Source organism: Marmota flaviventris, chromosome 5, assembly GCF_047511675.1.
Source record: "Marmota flaviventris isolate mMarFla1 chromosome 5, mMarFla1.hap1, whole genome shotgun sequence".
Taxonomy (NCBI): Eukaryota; Metazoa; Chordata; class Mammalia; order Rodentia; family Sciuridae; genus Marmota; species Marmota flaviventris.
In genome coordinates, this window is record NC_092502.1 from 51,850,298 (window position 1) to 51,874,641 (window position 24,344).

Here is a 24,344-nt window from a genome sequence, read left to right on the forward strand (position 1 = left end):
AGTGCTAGACTAATTTGAGTCAAAATTACCAAACTAACTCATATGTGTTTAATAATTCCTCTTGAGCATGTTCTTTATTTTTACTATAACTTTAGGCATATAGTCTAAATTAAATTCTAGAATTAAAATGTTCATGTTATTTGGGAATGTGGATGATGATATTCATGGTTGACATCATCCTTTGCCTACTGCCAACACAATACATTTTAACATGATGGTGTCAGCATTTTATTCAGTTTTATAGTAACATAAATTAGTATCTTAAAATAAAATTTGTATAACATGATTCATATTTTGATTTTTTTTAAGCCTAACTTTTCACTGGCATAATTTTAGGATCTTCTCACCGCTCTTATATTATAGAAATTTCCATTTACCAAAGGACATACCACTAAATGTCTGAGAGACTGTTATATTATTGAACTTAAAACAACATTTGGTACCAATAATTATCTTAATTGCAGGGTAATTTTGCATGTGTGCTTCACTGTTAAATTTGAGTTAGATAAAAGCAAGAAAATTCCATAACAGTATTTTAATTAAAATAGTTATCAAAGCCTTTCTTCTTTCTTCCTTTAAAAAAGATTGTAAAGAATTGAATAGGATAATGTTATTTCAGTTAATTTGAGTGAATATTGGTATAGGAAAGGATTCTTCAGTATGAGTTACACTTATTCCTTTTATTTGGCCTTTCCTCCCCCATAGAAAGTTTATAGAATCCATTTGATATATCTTTTCTTTCTCAAGATATATAATCCTTTTTATTAAATGTACTAAATTAACATTGCCTACCTAATTTTTTTGCTGATATTTTCTGAATAGTCATTTTTATAGTCTCAAATTATTCGCAAATTGTGAGCTAATATATATTTTCTCATACATATTTTGCCATTGAATCAGTTTATGTGCAGGGTATGGAGACCTTAAGAATTCAAGCAACAGTGAGTGTTGGTGAATATGTGGGGAAAAAGTTACATTCATTCATTGCTGGTGGGACTGCAAATTGGTGCAACCACTATGGAAAATAGTATAGAGATACCTCAGAAAACTTGGAATGGAACCACCATTTGACCCAGCTATCCCACTCCTCAATCTATACCCCAAAGACTAAAAATCAAAATACTACAGTGACACAGCCACAGCAATGTTTATAGCAGCTCAATTCAAAATAGCTAAACTGTGGAACCAAACTTGTTGCCCTTCAATAGATAAATGGATAAAGAAACTGTGGTATATATTCAAAATGGAATATTCTCAGCCTTAAAGAAGAATGAAATTAGGGCATTTGCAGGTAAATGGATGGAGTTGAAGAATATCATGCTAAGTGAAGTAAGCCAATCCTAAAAAACCAAAGGCCAAATATTTTCTCTGTTAAGTGGATGTTGACCCATAATGGGGATGGGGGGCAAGGGAAGAATGGAGGAACTTTGGACTGGACAGAGGAAAGTGAATGTGGGAAAGATGGTGGAATGTTACCCTATGTAAACGTATGATTGCATGATGATGAGACTCTGCATCATGTACAACCAGAGAAATGAAAAGTTGTGCTCCATTCGGGTAAAAAAAAAATATAAAAAGAATACATTACATGTAATCAGTTTATTTTCAGGGTATGAAGAGCTTAAGAACAAAATATATTCACTAATCATTAGAATACTTCCCTCTTATAATTCTGAGTTCTTGATTTAGTTAATTAGAAAGGAACATTTTCCTATTTGATCTTTATGTAAAGCTTGTTTTGTGTTATTCTTAAATCTCATCAGCAGAGAGAAATGAGACCCAGTGATAAAATTCTTATATTTACAAGGTTGCTATGTAACTATCATTGTTTATCTGTTTTTCCCTGTTATTATGAAAGACCACTGTGGAATTGTTGGCCTTGTGGAAAGCCAAAATTCATAGCCTCTATATTCCTTGAATGCATAATAATATATAGTCTGCATATCCTTTGAATTTGTGGCAAGGGTTAGGGTGATTTGGGTTGAATTAAATTTAAATATAAAACTAAAAGAGCATTGGAAAGACTATAAGTTTGCTTTTCCTTAATTGTCAAATTTTATTCTTATAGTACATTAACAAAATTAGTCTCTTATAAAAGAAGCAAATGCATTTAACATTTTTCTTAATCAAAAGGCAGTTCATAATTTTCTGAAGAAGTGTTTTTCAACATATGATATCAAAGATATAATAACAAAACAGTAAATTTACATTCTCACTTAAATTTCTAGGAAAAACCTCTATTTACTTGTTTTTCCAAAGGAAGTTTTCCCTTGGCCTATCTACCAAAGATTTTTATAGTCTTATTCCTTTGCAATAAAGAATTTTTTTTTAGTTTGATACCATCCCATTTCTTGATGCTTGATTTTATTTCTTGCTCTCTAGGAGTCTTATTGAGGAAATTGGTTTATAAGCTGATATGATGGAGAGTTGGGCCTACTTAATTCAGCAAAGTAGCAGGGTATAAAATTAACACCCACAAACCAATTATATCCCTATACACCAATCAGCTGAAAGAGAAATCAGAAAAACTATCCCATTCACAATAGCCTCAAAAATAATAAAGTACTTGGGAATCAACCTAACAAGAGAGATAAAAGACCTCTCCAATGAAAACTACAGAACACTAAACAAAGAAAGTGAAGAAGACCTCAGGAAATGGAAAGATCCACCATGTCCTTGGGTACACAGAATTAATATCATCAAAATGGCTGAACTACCAAAAGCACTATACAGATTTAATGCAATTCCTATTAAGGTTCTGATTATGTTTTTCCTAGAAAAAATAAAAAGCAGTCATGAAATTTATTTGGAAAAATAAGAGGCCCAGATATCCAAAGAATCCTCAGCAAGAAAAGTGATTCAGGAAGCATCAAAATACCAGGCCTTAAATTATACTACAGACCTATAGTAACAAAAACAGCATGGTATTGGCACAAAAACATACATGAAGAGCAATGGAGCAGAAGACACAGAGACAAACCCACATAAATATAGTTATATAATAGACAAATGCACCACAAACATACATTGGAGAAAATATAGCCTCTACAATGAATGGTGCTGGAAAAACTGGAAATTCATATGTAGTAGAATGAAATTGAATGCTTATCTATCACCCTGCACAAAACTCAAAGTGGATCAAGGACCTAGGCATTAGACTTAGTTCTTAACATCACTAGTTTTAGGAAATTTTCCCTAGAATTACACTCTGACCCCCAAAAAACTATGTGCCATACACTCCATATAGACCCTTATAGTTCTGCTATCATATTTTATAAGTCTATTTTCATGCTATTCCTGCAACTTAAAACTTTTTAAGATAACAGACTATTTTACTCAATTCATTTTCCCAGTACCTGGTATATGTCTGATACATTGCCGGGTTTCTGTTCTTGTGACTAAAAGGCTCAGGGGTCACTCCAGTTAAACTGAGCTAACTGGGCTGCACAAAATAACCACACAAGAGACACAAATACCTTTTTCTTTGGGGTCGCTGTGACGGCTCCTCTGACCTTACGGGTCTGCAGAAAGAGAGAGAGCAAGGGCACATGCTGACCTCTTTTATTGGAGAAGCTATTTAAATGAGGCAAGGGGTCAGGTTTCAGGGGGCTGAGTCTATCTTCATGATGTCCACTGTCAGCAGGCCACACCCAAGGTGTGGAAGAGAAGGGGACACAAACAGTAAGAGAAGGGGACACACACAAGGCACTTCCATGGAAGATTCTATCCTAAACAGGGCAAGGGGTTATATTACAAAGGAACAGGTGAGCATAGCTTCACTCATGGGGCTGTAGCAAGACACACCCATGCACGAGACACCAGCCCTTGCACCCAAGAAGGGTGCCACATTTCTGTGACAGAGAGCTTCAGCACCCAGCCGGGGAGTGTAACTCAGTAAGGTTGGCCTCCCACAATACATAGTGGATGCTATCTGATTTCTGATGAACCTCACTATATTAAAATATAATTTGGAGGTTTGTGTTATGTTTGATAACAGTTTGTTCTGCTCATCACAATATAAGATTGTCTCACAGTTGATTAATGATCATATATCTTCTTTTTAGTCATCAAATTTGCAAAAAGAAAAATGGAAAGTACAAATGAAAGAGATAAATAGTTTTCAGAGCATCTGTTTTAAATTCTATATTATGTACTCAACTTTGGTACATTTTAATTTACAGTCTACTGTGATGATGAATAGATTTCTCTCCTTCTGTCAAAGCATATACTGTTGTTGTTCTGGAAATAAGCATGAGCCTTTCTATGTATATACTATGTAGAAACCTAGAGAAGAGATCAGTTGATTTGATTTCTTACATGATTTGGGAAGGCTTCACGGGGTGGGGACACTGAGTTAGAATGTAAGGAATAAATATAAACTGCTTAGGAATGGGGATTCTAGTTAAGTAGAACACATCATAAAATAAATCATGCAGATCTATAAATACATGGCATGATTTGTGTGGAACACTCAGTACTCTGCATTTCTATTATATGTAGTACATTTAAATTTAATTCTCTTAAACATATCTTCTTTTCTTTCAGAATAGGGTATTATGGTTCTGTCTCATGCTTAATGCACTGTTTGTAACCTAAAGCCAGCAATGAGTACATATTTCTTCAGTGAATTAGTGGCACAGCCAGCATATGGAGTGCAGATGAGGTTGAAGTGATGGCCAAAATAGTAGATGAGAAAACATTTTAAAAGCCTTTTAGAAAATGTGGATACCAAGAATTTTAAGTAATCAGACATTTTCTTGAAAGGTAAAGCTGAAAACAGAGTGGAGGATTTGTAAGAGTAGTAAAGATTGGAAGCAAGACAACTAGAGGAAGCCATGGCCTGCAGATTCACCTCATTGTCTTTATATTTTACACACATCAAGCAGCCAATTATTACACCTTTCTTTTTGGATAGCTGTGTGTCATGTAATTGATTGTTCCTACTCTGCAAAAGCTCTCAGTATCATAGAAGGGAACTGATTTAGACAGTTTTAAGTAAAAATAAGTTATTATAGGTACTTTGAAATTTTTAAACGAGGAAGACATTGTTTTTACTGGTAACCAAGGAAGACTTCCATGGAAAAGGTGACAGTTTAACTACAAATATTAATGTTCCTGATTGATGCAGTTGATATAATTTCCTTGATATTCTTCAATTGAATGCCAATTTGATAGCAAGGATCCTGTTTTATGAAACAGACTACACATCTCAGACTTCCATATTATTTATTATACTAGGAGGTCCAATCTCATACCTAAAAGCATCAGTCATAAATAATATGATAACTTTAGTTATTATTGAGCCTCTTCTCTGTGCCAGACTCTTTGATAGAGCCTGCATATATTAACTCTTAATTTTCATGGTAGTTCTCCTGGGTTCCTCTTCCCATTTTATTGATGCAGAAACTGGATATTTAAAAGTTCATTGCTTTGCCTGAAGTACACTATTAGAGCATGGCAAAATACAAATAAAAAGTATAAATGAAAGCAAGAAGAAATTTCAAGAACATTTGTTATAAATTCTACATTATATACTCAGATTCGGTGCATTTTAATTTAAGACCTACTGTGTTAATAAAAAGAAATTTATTGTGTTGAAGATTTCTTTTTTCTGTCAAATTATATGCAGGATTACATCCTTATCTATTTAATTCTAAATCCATATTCTCAAAATTCTACTAACTCAACCTCCCTTACTTTAAGTATTAAGTACACAATTTTATCAAGAACAATTGGGTATTACACATATATTGATGTGCTTTTGCATTGTATTTTTAAGGATCACTATTAATTCAAAAGTGAAAAATGATGTATCTTCATTGCCAATATTCATTTATAATTAGACATGTTTAGGATAGTAAGGCCTTCCTAGTGTACCTGATTAACAAAGATTTTTTGTGTGTGCATTTAATACTTACAAATAATATCTGAAAGTTAAATACAAAAATAATCCATTCACTTTGGAACCAAGAATTAGTAGCACTAATTAGATTTTACAAAAAGGCAATTCCTTGACAAATTTGGCAGTACATTTTTAAAATCTTGAAAGTAACAAGGTGGTAATTGATATAGGTTCCTTTACCTATTAACATACAGGAATATAATTATGAAATGGCTGTAGATTCAATTAAACATAAATGCCCTTGATAAAGTTTTCTGGAAACTTAAAGATCTGGAGAAATATTTTGAATGAATTAGAATTTTTAATGACAAATAGATTTGAGTTATTTCACTTACAGACCACTTTCTTTTAATACAAATTTATATTCCTTTTAGTACCTCCTTGCCATGATTTCAAAATTATAGGGAAAGATTACCTCAGTGAATTAATGTTATTTCCCTATATAGTCTCTTGATGAATTTTCTAGGTGACTCTCTGAGGAGAGGAAAGTGTGCTATGGGTTTATGTAATTCTTTACTAACTTTGTTTCCTGGGTTTTTTTTTTTTTAACTCTGAGATTGGGTGAGGAAAACATAATTTGCAACTTTATAGGTAAAACCTCTTAGGGGCAAAATGACTAATATAGTATGTTCATATCAAGCTGTAATTTTACCATCTTTCATTTGATATTATACATAACAACAAATAATACATATGTACCTCTCACCACCATTTTTATTCTTAACATATTATCCTGAATAGGCACATAAAAATAAAGTGGTTTCAAGAATTTTATTTATTCTCTAATTTTGCCACAAAATTATGCCCTTTTAAAACTAATATTTGGATTCCACTTCGAAAACAACAAATTGTTCACTTCAGCCATTTTCTTAGAAGGTAAGCTCCAGGATGAAGAAAAAAAAAAAGCTGTGAGTTTTAAACTATTCCTTAGAATGCACAGGTGTTCTGTGTTGAGTCTTTAGGCTGATATAAGGTCTGGATCTCATTCTCTGACTACCTCTATAGGAATGAGTAATTTTATATGCCATGAAAAGTTTAGATGTTTTAATCTGGCTTTTAAAATATGATTATGTTTAATCATTTGGATTAGAAAACTAACTATTTTGCCCGATTTTTTAAAAGGTATTTCTACTAGAAAGCCTATATAGTAAAAGGAAGGTTTTAGAGCTTGATTTGACTAAATTATTTGCTATGTTTATGCTTAATTAAAAGACATTTTTAATAAAATACATATCTTTGGACGATTAAATTATATGATTATTTCTTCAGCTTTCTCCTATCAAAATAGTAATTATTTTTATAAATTCATAAAAATAAATTGTAGAAAAAATTCTTTAGTTTTTAGAATATAAAGATTTAACTTTTGACATGAAATTCAACTTGGAAGTAAAGTGAGACATTTAGTAATTCTTTTTCTGGCTGCCAGCACAAACCTGACACCAATAAAATTTCCTAGTAGGAAACTTACTTTATTTCATTATATCACTCTCATGTAAAAACATAAATTAGCTTTATTTTGTTTGCCGGACTGGGTCTAGTTCTTCATGAGCAGTAACAGCTTTTTCATCAGTGACTCCTGGCATCCTGACCAACTGTATCTCATCCTCATTTCTGTCGATGTACTACAGACAAAGTTATATCCTTTACACATACTTTGTAGATTCTTGTTAAGTTTCTGTAGTTTTATCTGGGAACAAGATAGTATTTACCACCATCTCATACATACTCTTGCAAAAACCAGATTGAGTCATTACCTAGTTTTTAGCAATCTCTAAAGAGCAATTCTCTTGAACAATATGGGGAATACATGAGTGAGGAGTCATGCTTAGGAGCATATATCATAATGGATGGGGATTCTGTGCAATTTAAGAAAGCTCACTTAGTAAACTGTACATCTTTAATCATTCCCACCATTGTGAACTAAATAGAAATTAGTGCACTGAACAGAAATTACTCTACTTGGGGCTGGGGATGTGGCTCAAGCCGTAGCGCGCTCGCCTGGCATGCGTGTGCCCGGGTTCGATCCTCAGTACCACATACAAAACACAGATGTTGTGTCCGCCGATAACTAAAAAAAAATAAATATTAAAATTCTCTCTCTCTCTCACTCTCTCTTTAAAAAAAAGAAAAGAAATTACCCTACTTATTCATAGGTAAATAGTACTTTGGTAATTAGCTTTTAAGTCTATTACTTACATATTTTCCTTTATATTACTATGTCAACTATTTGCATGTTGTTTCAGGAATTACACTCCACCTTATTATGGTTTTCTGCAATGATGTGTTACGCACTGAGAAAGCTCTCAATATCATGTTTCAAATATTGATGTGCACATTTATAAGTAGATATTAAAAGGTTTATAGGAAAATATCATTTAATCAAAATAAAGATAAATCTCATTCTATGTTGTTAGTGAACATTTTAGTTTCTTTTTCTTATCCTCCATCTAATTAGATTTCTTGAGACTTTGTGTTTTCATTTCAGGTTTAAGATTTTGAATTTCAAATATCAGTTGTATTGAAGTAACATTCAGCTATGCGTTGATGACTTTTAAAATGTAGAAGGATATCATTACAAAAGCAAATAATAATAAAGTGACTTATATTATATTTTCTGAAGTTTTCAACAAGTTGTACTGATACTGCCTTTGAGTCTGTTTCTTCTTTTTTAAAGCTGGAAATTTCTGTTTGATTTCTTTGCTATGGTGATTAAGCAAAATTATGTAACTTCCATATTCCTAGCATAACACTCTCTGAATAAATTTTTTAAGAGTGTTAATTTTGTGGTCTGTTATTACATTTAAACAGCAGTGGCCTAAATGAAACATTAAGAAGTCCACTGTTCTCAATGCCATTATGAAAAGTTATTACAAAACTATTCAATGACACTGAGATTAAGAACAGAGTTCTGTTGGAGACATATTGTATCAGACAATCCATCCTCATGCTCCAGATTGTAATTGTGACTTTAGACCAGAAACTGAGATAGTTCTTATTGTTTTAGTTTGTAGTGTAGGCTTCAGAAAACACAAGTTTAACCTGATATTATTTGATCTTGTACTTTGCTTAAAAAGTTCACATACTTTTCATCATCTCAGAGCCATCTTCCTTGTTTCAGCTCAAGAAATGTTTAGGTCTACTTTGTGTGCCAGAGTGTATGGGATCTGAAAGTCAAATAAAGAAAGTAGGTCGAGGAGAAAGGAGAAATTAACTTGTGAGAAGTTGATGATAGACCAGGAAGGGGAAGAGTCAGATGCCGTGTTTCAAGTGAGAGAAATGTAGTATAAATGTAGAACTGTTTAAATGTAGTAACAGAACTCGTTCCTTAGAGCTAGCAATGTAGAGATGTCTGTTCACTTAAAAAAAAAAAAAAAAAAAAAAGGACCTGAAGGAATAATTTGGGGTGAAGCCAGAAGAATAGGTTTAAGATAAAATAAAGAGCACTTGGAGACAGCAGGTATTGACCAAATTCCCTGGCTGTCCTTTTGTTCACCATTAGTCCCATTGTATTTAGTGTTAATGTCTCATCTCACTCTTATATGGGTCCTGGTTTGAACAGCCAGTTTTATGATGTCATGGTTGATTTTGTTGTGTTGTTATTCCTTTTGACACTCAGTTTTTTTTTTATTAAAACTACTTTAAGCCAACATTTAATACTTTTTAGACCCCATTTTGGACTCCATTATCCCTTCCCTTTCTAATATAGGAAATTAATTTCAGGGCTCATGCTTTTCCTGCTTCATATTTATAATGAACCATTTCTCAAATAACTCCTTCATTTTATTGGTATATATAAACCAAGAGTTAAAATATGGGTAAATTTTGATTGGAGGGAGAGGGAGTGAGAAGCGTTGGTGGCCAGTTAAGGAAGGCATTATGAAAGCAAACAAACAAACAAAAATTAAAAGCAAAAAGATTTTGAGATAGAAGAATAGAAAAAGTATTCAAGAAATTCAGTATAAAACTATGAATGGATAGAGTTCAAGACTCATTGAAATTTATTACGACATTAGAGAAAAAAAATGCCAATAATGAAAACTTTTGAGTGTCTATCTGAAGTTCTTTGATTTCTTTTGAATTACTGGTTCTGGAGACAGAAAAACCAGTTAGGCCATTATAATCCTTACAATCCATAAAGAAATCCAAAATTTAGGAGTTTGATAAAGTTTATGTAAAGGAAGAAACAAATTCAACAATACAGAAGAGAAAGAAGAAGAGATGATGGGAAAATTATAAAATCATAACACAGAGACTTCACAGGGTCAGATGACCCTGAGTAGCAGAGGGTAGAGATGTCTTTGACTATAGTAGAGAACACAGGGACAGCGGTAGGAGGAAAACAGATGCTGTATTTGGAAAAATCCCATCACATCCCAGATGTTAAACCCAGAAGTCTTTTGTATTTTATTAAGTCAAAAACTGGACCCTAATGAGATTCTCTTGAAATTAAAAATGTCAACAGGATTACTAACTCATTATTACTATGAGATCAACAATTTTAGCTTTTCACATATGAGTAAGGACAGGCAGCATTTGTCTTTTTGTACTTGGCTTATTTCACATAATAACTTCTATTTCCAACCATGTTGCTACAAATGATAAGACTGCATAATATTTCATTGTGTTTGTATTTTACCATTTCTTTATCCATTCATCTGTAGATGGGCATGTTGGTTGACTCCATATATTAGCCATTGTGAATAGTTCTGCAATAAATATGGATGTGCAGTTCTCTCTTGCATACATTGATCCTGCAAAAATTACTGAATCATATGGTAGTCCTGCTTGCAGTTTTTTGAGGAACATCCATACTGTTTTACGTATTAGCTATACTAATTTGCATTCTCACCAACATTGTGTAAGACTTCTCATTTCTCCACTTCCTCACCAGCATTTTGTGTCTTTGATAGACCTAATGCTAACCTTGTTGTAGTAACTAAATCTGCTCTTGGTGATGATGTTGACTAAAAAAAAAAAAAAAAAAAAAAATCTGCAAAAGGGAATATTTGTCAGAAATTGCATTTGGTTTTTGAAAAGTTCCCTGTTTGCATTGCTTACGTTTTTTGTTACCTTTTTCATTGAAGAGAAAGAAAACTTATCAACTTAATGTATAATGACTTTTCCTCATAGTTTCAATATCACTAATGAAAAATATTTTTTTGATAATTTATGAACTTTGCTTTCCTGTGATTTTGCACTTGCAAGGTCCTTAATGGTGTGTCAAACTTAGTATAGCATTTCATGTTTATAGAACAATTAGTTTGTTGACCTTACTACTTAGAACCAAGAATCTGTTGCTATTCTTTTCAAATCATTTTCTTAACTATCTCAAGTAATTTCTGTATTCACCTTCTGAAAGTATATTTTTAGCCCCTTTTTGCAAATGAGGAAAATGGACCTCAAAATGAATTCAAAGAGCTGATCAGTTTACACCAATATTATGTGGCACAGTCAGTGCATTTATCCAGATCATCTGCTGTTTGGATTTGTAACTCTTGCTTTGGCCTCCTGTTTCCCTTTTTAATTTCTACCCATGTTTTGCTAATACCTGCAAAAGATGGTTGAACTTGAGAACAGATTTTGTATTAATTGATTTTTCTCTATACTTTTCTGGTTTTACTCTCATTTATTTTGCTCTAATTTATGTCCTGCCAATGTTTTGTTATAATTAACTATACCATATTGTTTTGGATAGGCACCATGTACAATAAATAATGCCAAGAATTAAATGTGCACTTTAATTCTAAAAAAATCTATATGCATTTGGATGGTTTGAATATTCTTTATAACACCTCTTGTTCATCAGTAACTTACACCAATTCATTGCCTTGGTTTTATGTGTAACCATATGTGTAATTAAAATGGAATAGTATGCTCTAAGATATGGTCCATATAATTATTAGTCTTTTTTCATTATTAATAGTATATTAATTCCTTCACATATTATCTGCCTACTTTGATGTTCTATTGCTGCATTTTATCTGTGATCTCCTAAATTCTTTTTGAAACTGGAAGGTATAAAATGAACTCATAAAGTTATAGTATTTTAGCTGGGTGCAGTGCAGCTTGGGAGGCAGGCTAGTGAGTTCAAAGCTACCCTTAGCAAAAGCAGCACTAAGCAACTCAGTGAGACCCTGTCTCTAAATAAAATACAAAATAGGGTTGGGGATGTGGCTCAGTGGTCAAGGGCCCCTGAGTTCAATTCCTTGTATCCCTCCTTCTGCCAAAAAAAAAAAAAGTTATAGTATTTTAAGACTCACAGGAAGTACTCCATTCTCTCTTCGGGTGAATGGTAGATGGATAGATAGATTGATGCATAGTTCTTGGGAAGCTCTTTGAGTGGGTGGTCACAAATGATTAAAAATGACCATGCATGTGTAAGGGCCTCCCCTTGTTGCATGTGGATGACCATGGTCCTGATGGGATTGCCTTACTCATTCCTTGTTCATTTACTCTTCTTTCAAGCAAGTCAAATTGATATAAAACAACAACAATGATAATTCTCATAACTTCTCAAGAGGAGATGTTTGGAGCGAAATTTGTCTTTGGAACTTTTGTTTTCTCCACATGCATCACCTTTTCTGTTATTTTTCTTGTGGAAACTAAGGGCTAATGTGGAACCCTATAGTGTCCTCTTCTGCTGCTCTGTTCTCTCTTGGCATTCAACTCCAGGCTCCTCTCCAGCTCCCCTTCCTGCTGTCACCACCACCAATACCAAATTATAATATACAAATACTCATAAAATAGTGATACATAACATAAAAGCTATTCAGTTAAATTGTGTATGTCACAATTTTTTAAATCCTATCCTTGATTTTTTTCTAGTGTTCATTTCTTCCTGTCATATTATTGTCTCCCTATGGCTATTAAAAGTGCAATTTTTTTTAACTCCTTTTCTTATTAGAGGAAAGTCATCTTAGCCTCTAATTGCTAGAATTCATTATAAGTACATGGAGATCAGCATCATTTTCCACTTTTCCTTTGTTGTTTGATTTTTAGGTGAATTTAGTCTTCCTTAAGCGACTATGGAACATATATATTCTATGTTGTGGAACTAATAAAATAGGGAATGATCCACTCCAGGAAATAGGAAGGTGTAATTATTAACTGAAGATAAATAACACCATTCCCTAAAAGCAGATCTGATGACGTAGGTGAAATAGAGCATTGATGGGGTGCTCCTTCTGTAAAGTTGAAAAGAAATAATAATTGCTGAAAATACCTATTCCCCAAAGCTGTTATTTTCTCCAGTTGATTGAGAAATGGTTAGCTTGGATTATTATAGCTTCTGTTAACTTTGAAATCATTGGTTTTATATAATGAAATCATTGGTTTTATATAATGATATCATTGGTTTTATATAATGATTTTACCTTGCCCCACAGTAATGTTCACATATAATGTTTTATGTGTGTACCAAATTAAATTTCTAAGACTTATTTAACTTCTACACAAAGCTAAATTCATATATGCCCAATGTTCAGTATTTCATCTAACATGAAAATTCAGTACATATAGGAAAATTCCTTAGACAGAATACAGGAAAGTATAGTTCTTTTTCCCTCATGTGAAAAATAATTCATTTATTTTTTTCCATGTAAAATGAGTTTATATATGATGATATAATTGAGACTTAAATGTCTTATTATCTCCAAAATATCCATGAATATAGTTTACCACAATTCTTCTGATCCAAATAGACGTTTTTATTATTTTGCTAATTATTTTTATTATTATGCAATATTAGTTTCTTGACTTATATTGTTAAATAAAACCTAAAATTGAAATAAAGCCCTATAAATATTAAAAGTACTGCTACTGACCTTTTACCTTTACCAGTTCACTTAGATTCACTTTGTTGTAGGCAAAATTTCAAATGATTAATATTGCACATAGAGATTTCTTTTAAACTGTTGTTTACAATTCAAAGAAACATTTTCAAAATTCTTTTCAAGATTGAGCATCAAATATTTTTGTGTTCACAAGAAACAGCCATGTGTCAAAATAAAATTTTACTATTTAATGATGAGGTGTTTTTTACTTTTTTATTTATTTGAAATGGAAAAAACTGTGAAAGTGTATGAAAACCACAGTTACCTAAGAATGTTCATGGCAAACATATGTAAGTTTTAAACAGAGGAAGCAATGGTTTCCTTCATACCTCCCAATATTATGAGGATTTTTTAATGCAGGTATAAAAGCTATTCACAGAGACTACTTAATAGTCCTTTAAAATTCAAAGTAAATGTTTTTTTTTAAAATTTTTATTTTTTAAAAAACTTATTTAGTTGTAGATGAACACACAGTATCTTTATTTATTTTCATGTAGTGCTGAGGATTGAACCCAGTGCCTCACACATATGAGGCAAGCACTTTACCACTGAGCTACAGCCTCAGCCCTAATTTTATTTTTTTAATGTTGATATTTAATTTCTCTCCAGAGAGATTTGAAATGGGCTTTACACACAATTTAGAATGTTATCAATTCTTGGTCTCTTGGCTAGAATCAAGTGCAGTACAGTTTATAATGTTCAAAAGTATTTGGATTTGAGTTACAAATGAAAACGATAAAAAGTGGTTTAGAAAAAAAAATATTGGAAATATTAGACAGAATTCAGAAGCCTGATTTTGAATTCTAGCTTATTATTAACTACCTAAGTGATCTTGAATGATGTCTGGACTATTAATCTGTTGATAAATTAAACGTTTGGCTTATATCCCGTTTAGCTCTTATTAAAATTTGAGTGCAACATCTGGATGCAGTTGTACACTCCGGTAATCCCAGCAGCTCGGGAGGCTGAGGCAGGAGGATAGTGAGTTCAAAGCTCGCCTCAGCAAAAGTGAGTTGCTAAGCAACTCAGTGAGACCTTGTCTCTAAATAAAATACAAAATAGGGCTGGGGGTATAGCTCAGTGGTCAAGTGCCCCTGAATTCAATCCCTAGTACCAAAAACAAAATTTAAAATAATTGAGTTCAAAAAGTTAAATGAAGGATTTCTTTCTAAGGTGAATTAAATAAACATAGCTAGAGGCTAAATATAAGGAATTATGAATGACCAGATGTACATAAAGTGTATACCATGTATACGTATGTGTTTGTGTGTACCATGTATGTATATGTATATAAATATTTTCCCTACATATTTTTCTCTATACATACATATATATTCTCTTATATATCCTATAGATCTATATCCCTACATATAAATATATCACATGTATAATATAAATCCTCTAGAATGAATTCTCAAGATTATTAATGCCTTGTTTAAATAATATTTAATTCAATGAAAGTTTCAGTTCTTATAATAACATATTATAGCATTATAGTAATCGTATTATAATTATTACTTGAAAAAAATTTGACCTTCTTCTTCTAGGTGGGCAACTTAGATATACTTCCAGAAAATGATTGATAATATTCTTATTAATGGTTTTATTCTAATCCCCGTAAAGATTCCTGTTTAGAAAAGGGAAGAGGCTTAAGTTTCTAAGAGCTTGCATTTCAAGTGGTATTGACTTGTCATTAGCTTTGACTTCAGCTATGCTATTTGATATCACTGGCTCTTGTTTTTTCTCATTACTATCATGAGGAGTCCTTGTTCAAACATTCTGGTAATCATTTTACTCCTCCTTCAAAGTCATTATTGCATCAGATAAAAATGACAGACTCATCTTCTCAGTGTTTAGATTGATTTTGCCAAAAAGTTAGATGTTCCATGCACCTTCTCCTAATCGGCAATATTTTTATGCTCTATTTATTTTGCTGGGGTTTATTGTTTTATTTTTAATACGTTGTTAAGTTGTCTTAACGCTGACAATGTTCAATGTCACAGGAGTAGTTCATTCTCTATGATGTTTGACTATGGTATATAGTAGCCAGCTGAACCAAAATTTTTGTTTCATAAAAACTAGAAGCAGTAAGTACTTTTTAAAGTGTCTATACAAAAATACCATTATGGTGCAAAGTAGATATAGCACATACATACCAGATAAATAGATACCCAGCTAAATGAATACAAACTTCAGAAGCTATTTATTTTCAACCCATTGTTCTTAAACAAAATTGTATTCCTACTTATGAAACAGTGTTATTTTAGCCAGTGTTGATGACATGGTTACTACCACATAGTATAAACTGGATTTGGGATTATAACCCAGAGACACAAAGTGTGTTCTCTGGTATAGAGTGACCACAAGAAGTCATGTGCCAACACATGAGACCTGTGATTTGGTTGAAGGCTATAAAAGTAGAGATGGTGAGAACGGATTGTCTCTGTGTGTATTTTGCAGATAGATAGAGCCACAAGCAATTTGTGTAAAAGGTGAGGGAAAAAGAATATGGTAGACAAATCCTTCGAATTTTAGGCATGAGCAACCAGAAGAGTGGGAATTACAATAAGATGAGAAAAACCGTAGAAGCAGCCAGTTGGGAAAGAAACCAGAGTTTTGTCATGATATGCCAAGAAGATGTATCAAGTAGGTGGCTGAATACATGAATCTGTTCTCAAGTTATAGCTGGAGATAGAAATTTGAAAGCTGTCAGTCTATACCAAGCATTTAAAGCAATTAGCCTATATTATGAATTGTCTACATTTATAATATATATGTAATATATAATATATATTGTATATATGTAAATATTATATTAAATTATAATATATATATATATATATATATATATATATATATATATATTATATATACATATATAAAATCTTTTCCCAATTGATCATCATTAAATATCTATTAAGGGTTGGCTCTGCTCTAGGCACACTTAGGTCTTAAATATTATAACATTGGTTGTAGACATTCAAACTATGAATACATAACATTAGATAATTCCTAAATCTTCATTAAGAGGGGACTTCAGGTATTATAGAAGTTATGAGTTGTCTATATAAACCAGCGTAGCACTACTGTGTTATTTTATTGTCATAATAATTAAGTCCTCTTAATTAGATTGTTTAAGCTTGGGAAAGCAGAAGCTATGTTTCTTTTTTAAATCTCACACATGGTGCCTAACAATGTTTCTAGAATTTATTAAATTTCCAGATATTCATCTGAAATATTATAGGTATTCCAAGAATATTTATTTGTTGGTTATGATCAATAAAAGTGTATTTATTAATTGATTGCATAATCATTTTAATTATTTAAAGGTAGCAATATTTTTGTCATCATGATCCTTATCTGTAGCATAGATAACTTATCTATTGAGAATATTAACAAATTGTTTTCTAACTAACTTTGATATGATATATGTCAATTGAGTCACATTCAGTAGTGCAAAGAAATTTTTATTTTTATATATTTATTTTTTTCAATTTGCAATCAGATTCTACTGCAACTCAAAGAGTAGTTGCCAGATTAGTTATACCCTCCTCTGAAAAGAAAAAATATATAGATGTGCTAAAATTTATGAATTAAATGACTTAATGCATTTGCTTATATGATTTGGGATAAATAGCTATTCATTTTAAGCTTTTTATTCTTTAGGATATTTTATGTTATAAGCTTAATTTCTTTTCAAATATTTATAAATGTGGGAAGGTAGGCCTTCAAATATGGAAAGTGTCTGATATCTGAGGAAAAAGTCTTTTTCTTAAATTTTAAAATATTAACATGTATATTTAATTTATTTTATGTAACATACATAGTCAAGTTGAACATATTGATGTACTAATAAACAGTACTTCTGAGTTAGCCATTTCACATAGTTTTTATTTATATATACTATATAAAAATACAGAATTGGATAAATTTCTCATAAGTTAGAGGATGCCTATTTTCATGTCTAAAAAGCAGAGTTTATAATATTCAATGCATTATTAGCACAGAAATTAAAATTGCCATTTTACTTTATTTATTTGTATTCAGTAATATTTTTATTGTTTTTCATTATTACTCCAAGAAACAAATTAAGAGTGGGAAAGAGTGATTTTCATTTAATTTGGCAATTTAAAATGGATATATCTGAGTTTATTATATGAGTTTAGTTTTTAAGAAGGCAAAAGATTTCTTTGAGAATTCAGACCAATTTTAACTATGTCTTACAAATTTCAATTGTTCCCTTGAATGTTTCCAAACAATTTAAGAAATACTATACTGAAATAGTGAAGTTTTATGTTTCAAATGCTGAAAGAAGTCATGTACCGTTTGTCTTGAAGCTACTGTTTAAATCTTTAAAGCTATAAAACAAAATACTGCTAAAATTGAGTCATCAAAGAATACTTTGGAATAAAATTATATTAAAGATATTTTGTGTTCAAATGGTAATGCAAATAATTTACAGGATGAAGGAACTATTACCAGTGAGCAAAAAGTGAAAGAAACCAAAATACTGGCAAAGAAACCAATAAACAATTTGAAAGAAAAAGTGGCCAAGATGGAACATGGACTCAGAGAAGTGGACATTCCAGACTCTCTGTCAAACCCTTTGTGAAAGGATTCTGTAGTTCCTTCTGAACTTGAACAGACACCTGCTGACACAAAAATGAAAACATAAGTCAAACCAGAAAAAAGAAAGGGTCTTTTGGTTGGTTGGTGGTGACAGGGATAGTGAAGAACATGAAGAAGAAAAGAAATATTTAGATGACAGCACAAAAGAAAGGTTGTACAATCTTCCATATGTGATACGGTGACAGTGGTGATGACTTCTTCATGGGGAAAGCCAGGCAGATGAAAAGTAAGGAAAGTAGTTGCCATTATTCAGTTCAAGAAGAAAAATCCCTCCAAGTGTTACCTAAAGAAGATACACAAGAAAACCCATTAGAACGTAAGAAGTGACAAAAAAGAGCCAAGTACAGAAGCCAGGAAGTTGGAACCAACATTTTTCCTCTCTATATCTAAAAGTTCTAGAAAGTAAGATCATTTTTTCATTCTAAAGTAATTATTAGTCCTATTCTTTAAAAAAAATATGAAATAACAATAGGAGAGAAGAGACCATCTCCTGTTCATAATTTTAAAATCATCCTGATTTTAGACTTCGTCCTCTTCAATTTTATAGTGGGATATCATGTAGATACACACATAGCAATGCCACGTTTGTCCAGCTTCATCTTAAAATTAGATGTTATAGCCAAATAATATACCTACTAACTTATTTTATTCCTTCAATTATCAAAAGTTTGAAAATTTGAGTTATTTTATTTTTTAATGAAAAACTTACGAAAATGTTTCACTTACCTCTCTGTTCAAAACTTTCTGAAAAGAATATGTAGATTTTTCTTGATGGCCCAGGACCGCTCTTGTAAATGTCAGTCATTCTACTGTGTAGTGCCATTGCAGTACCTTGGGCTGTGTGCCCCAACAATGGCTTCAGTGGCCATTTTTGTTTGGTGATGTTGTCATCACCTCTTCTCACAGCTACTCTGGTTTAAATCAATAAGCTCATTTATAATTCTAGTCTGATAGTGTATATCTTCATATTTTAGAGTAACAATCATGGTTAGCTAATGTCTTCAGTAATAGCTATTTTCTTTGGTAAGTATTATTTTGAGTGAACTTTTTTTCTTTGTATTTACAAATTAGAGATATTTTTTAATAGAAGAGAAAGAAGTGATGTCAACATTTTTGAAGTAGCAAGAGTATGGATAGATACACAAAGATCTTTGGAGACTTGGAAATAATTAAAATATTTACTTACATCTCCCAATTATGCCTCAAAAAACTTATTTTTTTTCTTCTTATTTGAAAATAACACATAACTATCGGTTCCCACAAACTATAAATCTTAATTTTTGCTAAATATGTCTCATTCTCCCTGTGAGAAAACCTTGAAATTCTTTATCTAGATAGACCATAAAAACACAGACAAGATAACCAAAATAGAATATTTTTCATTTAAGAACAGAAGACCCCATAGGGGCAGGGATAGGAAAAATCTCTCATTTGTCTCAATAATAACTGGAATCTTACAAACTTTGATGGAACTAAAATTTAGGTTCTTTTATTGATCAATGAGGAAATATTGATCTTTATTTATCTTTATTTTTATCTTTATCTATATTGGTCTTGTGAATGAGTTTTATCAAATACTTTGTTATCTTTTCTGGGGGCTGGGTGGTAACTTGGTATTAAGTGGATATTGGGACCCTTTACTACTGAGCTATATCCTCAGGCCATTTTTATTTTTTATTTTAAGATAGGATCTCACTTAGTTACTTAGAGCCTCACTAATTTGCTAAAGCTGGCCTCAAACTTGCAATTCTCTTGACTCAGCCTCCAAAGTCACTGGGATTACAGGCATGCACCACCATTCCCGGCTGTTATCTTCTTTAAATCAAAAGATATATTTATCTTTTAACAATCATAAAAGTGTTTATTTTTTTAGGGATTGTAAAGAATGAGCTTCAAAGAACATAACCTTAAATGTGTACTAATGACAGCTTGACCTCCATATTGCAAATGAGCATTGCTTTTCCAAATCATAAGGATGAAAAATTATAATTGCTTACTAGCTTGAATGAATTATGTACCCACAAAAGTGGAAATAGAACATCTTATAATAATCAATATAATTTTTAATTTTACTGGTCCTTTCCTGTTTGTTTGTTATGGCCTTCCCCATTAACAGACTGTGTTTTCTTTATTAATATCATTGTAAATAACACAGCACATTAGGAGGTTTACAGTAAACATCTGCTTAAGCATATGTCCCAAAACTAACTGTTCACAAGTAAATTTTCAATTTCCAATAGTTTCCTATTGTACTTCCTTTTTAAATTGTGAAGTATTATCTTTAAGCAAAACATAATTTCTTCCTTTAATAACTGGATTATGAAGATGCAATCTATTTCTTCTGCAAGCTATTCAGATACAATGAGTTTTTATTATTTTTGCTTTCTCTTCCCATATTTTCCAGAAATGAACTTCAGATTTATCCATTTTAAGAGAACGCACAAAGAAGAAAGTATAAATCAGCAATTTCACTTGTCTCTTTATCCTTCATGGTAAGCAAACAGGATGTGAAAAGAATAGCAATCTAAAACTGCTGGGTTTTTTTTTTTTTTTGGCGGGGGGGAGTAATTATATTTGATGATTTATTAGTGAAAAGTTATTTATTTATTTATTTTTACTAGATTGCTGCTTAACCTTCAATTGGAATAAATCTCTTTGGAGGACTAGTAGAATGTTTTTGTTTTTTCTCAGTTGAGCTCAAGTTATGTTTACTTAAACCTTTCACAAATCAAGTACATAGTTAAATTCATTTTTTATTTTGCCACATTAATCCTAAACTTTATGTGGAAATGACAAAGAATAAGAAAAATCAAAATAAATTTGTAAAAAAAACAAGATGGAGAATTATTCTTCTTGATGTTAACTTATATAAAATACAGTACACTGGACAGTGTGATAGTAGTTTGAGGATAATCGATGGAAAAAAAAACTGAGGGTCTAAAAATACTTTTATGGCCAATTAAATTTTTTCTCCTCTTTAATTTTTATTTGTTCTTTTTAGATATACATGAAATTAGAGTATATTTGACATATTTTACATACATGGAATATAACTTCTAATTAGGATTCCAGTCTTGTGCTTGTACATGATGTGGAGTTACACTGGTTGTGTATTCATATATGAACATAGGAAAGTTATATCTGATTCATTCTACTATCTTTCCTATTCCCATCACCCCCTCTCTTCTCTTCATTCCCCTTTGTCTAATCCACTGAACTTCTATTCTTACCTTCCCCCTTTATTACTTATATTCTTATCCTCCTCCTCTTTATCTATATATCAGATAGAACATTTAGCCTTTGGTTTTCTGAGATTGACTTATTTCACTTAGCATGGTAGTCTCCAGTTCCATCCATTTACCAGAAAATGCCATAATTTCATTCTTTTTTATGGCTAAGAATATTCTATTGTGTAGATATTCCATATTTTCTTTATCCAGTCATCTGTTGAAGGGCACCTAGGTTGGTTCCATAGCTTAACTCTTGTGAATTGAGCTGCTATAAACATTGATGTGGCTGTGTCACTATAGTATGCTGATTTTAAGTCTTTTGGGAATAGACCAAGCACTGGGATAACTGCTTCCATTCTAAGTTTTCTGAGGAATCTCCATGTTGCTTTCCAGAGTGGTTACACCGATTTGCAGTCTTGCCAGCAATGTATGAGTGTACCTTTTCTTCCACATCCTTGCCAACATTTTTTGTCACTTGTATTCTTGATAATTGCCATTTGAATGGAGTGGGATGGAATCTTAGGGTAGTTTTAATTTGCATTTCTCTGAATGCTACAGATGTTTAACACTTTTTAATATATTTTTTGACCATTCATATTATTTCCTGTGAAGTGACTGTTCAGCCCCTTAGCCCATTTATTGATTGGGTTATTTGAGGATTTTTGATATTAAATTTTTGGTTTTGTTTTTTAATATATCCTAGAGGTTTTCTCTCTGAGATGCAGTTGGCAAATATTTTCTCCCATTCTATAGGCTCTCTGTTCATGTTATTGATTGTTTCCTTTGTAGTGAGAAGACTTTTAGTTTGATACCATACCAGTTTTTTATTATTTTTTATTTTTATTTATTTTTTATGTTTTGCTGGAGATTGAGCCCAGGGCCTTGTACATGCAAGGCAAGCATACTACCATCTGAACTATATCTCCAGCCCCCATCCCAGTTATTGATTTTGATTTTACTGCTTATGCCTTAGGAGTCTTGTTGTGGAAGTCGGTTCCTAAGCCAACATAGTAGAAAAATTTTCTTCTAGTTGGAAAAGACTTTGTTCTCATGCCTAGGTCCTTGATCTACTTTGAGTTTTGTGCAGGGTGAAAGATAGGGGTTCAATTTCATTCTACTACGTATGGTTTTCCATTATTCCAAGCTCCATTTGTTAAAGAGGGTATCTTTTCTCCAATGTATACTTATGGCGCGTTTGTCTAGTATGAGATAACTGCATTTATGTGGGTTTGTCTCTGTGTCTTCTCTTCTGTTCCTTTGTTCTTCATGTCTGTTTTGGTACCAATACCATGTTGTTTTTCTTATTGTAACTCTCTAGTATAAGTTAAGGTCTGGTATAGTGAAGCTTCCTACTTCACTTTTCTTGCTAAGAATTGCTTTGGCTATTCTGAGCCTCTTATTTTTTCCAATGAATTTCATGATTGCTTTTTCTATTTCTATAAAATAATATTTTGTGTATCTTTCACTTTTTAAAAATAGTTTTCTAGAATAATTTTTTGTTTTCTTAAATGTATTTCAGTTATTTAGGCAAATTGTTTCAATGTATCAACACAGCCAAAACTAGTTTTATGTTTTACATCATATAAATATTTCTATTAAGTCAAGAAAGTATAACATTTAGTTATTTGCCCATGTAGTCTTACAAAGACATTATTTCCCAAATATAGATTATAATTAATAGGAACAAATTCTAGAAGGAGGTAGGATTAGAATAACATTTCTGCTGATCACTGAGCAGAGAATTTATGAGATGACTCACCAAGGAAGAGCTCCTTTATCCAACATTGTGATTATACAAAATCCATTGACCCGGTCACCATAAATGTGAATACTATGGTTTGTGAATTACTTCTCAATTTAAAAAAGTTTAAAGACACCTAGGTTAATGTTATTTTTTCCCCTTGCTTGCTTCATTTAAAATCCATGTAGTTCATGGCTCTGATCATGTTTTATTGTACTAATTTATTCTTCCATCCTTAGTAATTTTATTTATTCTCTGTATGTATGTGCAACATTAACATTGTTGTTAAGTCAGAGCTTTTACAGAACAGTTTACTCAAAGAAGTATCTGCTCCCCATTTCCATTTTTATCTGCTCTTTTCATCTCATTCCCACCTATCCCCTACAGATAATCTCATTTGATGAACAAGTATATGGCTTTTATTTCCCCCTTTTTCATACACAAAAGTTAACAATTCCTAAATGTTTTGTGAAATTTGCCTTTTTTCATTTAAAAATATATCCTAGGCTGGGAGAAGATGGTGAATTAGAGGACAGGAGTACTTTCCAGTTGTTCAAGATGTAAGCAACAGGAGTATTGTGTCTCAATGAGGTGGGTGACTGAGGAAATTCACTGAAGTTCAACACTAGACAGTAAAATAATTGTAGAGACACAAATTCAGAAGTTTTGAACATAGAAAAAGAAAGAATAGTAAGAGACATGCCAGCTTTGCAGGTCCCAGAAACACCAGGACCACCAGTTCACTGCTCAGAGGAGGGGGTAACAAGCAGAAAGAAAGACACTGCAAATAAATTTGTCCTGGTACAACCTCTGGAACAGAGAGTAAGGCTAATCTTAACTGACCCAGAGACAAGCTTATCATAGTTGGCAAATGGAGAATTGAGGTGGCAGCTATTTGCAAGTGGCCAAGAGACAGCTCTCAGTGGCAGAAGCTCAGAGTTCATAAAAAGCATTGCCAGCCTATCCCAACAAATGCCTCCCTGGGGTTCAGTGCAAATGAAACACTCAGG

The 24,344-nt window shown here is 32.0% G+C and overlaps 1 pseudogene; it reads left to right on the top strand.

Moving 5' to 3' along the window:
- LOC114082941 (serum response factor-binding protein 1-like) overlaps positions 1–18,769 on the top strand; it is a 50,226-nt pseudogene extending 31,457 nt beyond the window's left edge.
- Positions 18,770–24,344: the final 5,575 nt, after the last annotated feature.